The sequence below is a fragment of the Balaenoptera ricei genome, chromosome 16 (genome assembly GCF_028023285.1).
Source record: "Balaenoptera ricei isolate mBalRic1 chromosome 16, mBalRic1.hap2, whole genome shotgun sequence".
In the NCBI taxonomy this organism is placed as follows: Eukaryota; Metazoa; Chordata; class Mammalia; order Artiodactyla; family Balaenopteridae; genus Balaenoptera; species Balaenoptera ricei.
The window spans coordinates 36,858,493-36,859,756 of record NC_082654.1 but is presented as its reverse complement, the minus strand read 5'-3'; the positions used below and the strand labels follow the sequence as shown (position 1 = coordinate 36,859,756).

Sequence of the window (1,264 nt, the reverse complement as noted above, 5' to 3'; positions counted from 1 at the left end):
AAAAAGCCAAACTCATAGAAACTGAGAGCAGAATAGTGGTTATCAGGGGTTGAGGGTTGGGCAAACTGGGGAGATCTTCATTAAAGAGTACAAACTACAAACTTGCAGTTACAAGATGAGTGAGTTCTGGAGATCACTATAATCTAGTGATTATAGTTAACAATACTGTATTATACACCTCAAAGTTGCGAAAAGACTAGATCTTAAATGGTCTCCTCATAAAAAAGAAATGATAATTATGCAACATGAGAGAGGTATTAGCTGATGCTATGGTGGTATTCATATTGCAATATATAAATATATCAAATCAACACACTGTACACTTTAGCCACACACAATCTTATATATCAATTATATGTCAATAAAAATAAATAATAAAAATTTTAAAAAGATGATAAATTTTGTATATGTAACAGTTTTTCAGAAATTCCGTTGATATGTTTCAGAGATTTTTTTCCCTCAATACAAACTACATGAAACCAATTTAAAATACTCTGTGGAAGTGTTACAGCTCTTTTAGAATTTGTCTAGCAGGTTTTTTGGGCCACATGGGAAACCACCTCCTCCCCCCTCCCCCAAAAAAATACCCTGTGGAAACATGTATGCTAATATTCATAAACAAGAATGCCTGTGTATCAGACTTTCTACTTTATGAAAAGAGAGTGATATAAAACATCTGGCCGCACATTAGGAACATAACTCAACCCCCAGTGAGACCAAATCTGTGATATAAATATATGTTTTTTCTACTCATGCTTTTAAAACAACATACAACCTTATGATGGGCATTTTTCAGGACTTCCATTTAGCCCAATGGTCACCATGGTAACAATGTGAACACACTGATTTGTATGCCCTTTCTCATCTAAGGCTGAAGGACCAGAGTAAGCCACTTGGCACCTGATGTTCCCAGATATAACAACACATACTCCCCACAGAGTTCATAAAATTGCTCCTCAGTCAATCTGAATCAGTTGATATGGTAGCCAAAATGGTTGGTTGGTGTTGCTGAAAATCCTGATACTTCTGGCGTCTTACACACCAGAGTAGACCAATTTTACTATATGTTTTTCAAAGTGTCAGGGCACTGGCTACGCCCACGGGTCTTACATGGTGATTGGTTGCAAGATAGATAATTGGATAAAATCATGTAGATGATTAAACAGGCATCTAGGTAGAAACCAAAAACATTTGAAATGTGGGTAATAAATTAATGTTTTTATATTTTTATCCAGATGTTGAATCTTATATAGACACAAAGTAA

At 35.2% G+C, this 1,264-nt stretch overlaps 1 non-coding gene across 1 annotated transcript; it reads left to right on the top strand.

The window, feature by feature from the left end:
* The first annotated feature begins 500 nt into the window (after positions 1-500).
* LOC132351361 (U7 small nuclear RNA) lies at positions 501-561 on the top strand. Its single transcript, XR_009498297.1, has one exon. It is a non-coding gene; the product is annotated as a U7 small nuclear RNA (small nuclear RNA).
* The last annotated feature ends 703 nt before the right edge of the window (positions 562-1,264 follow it).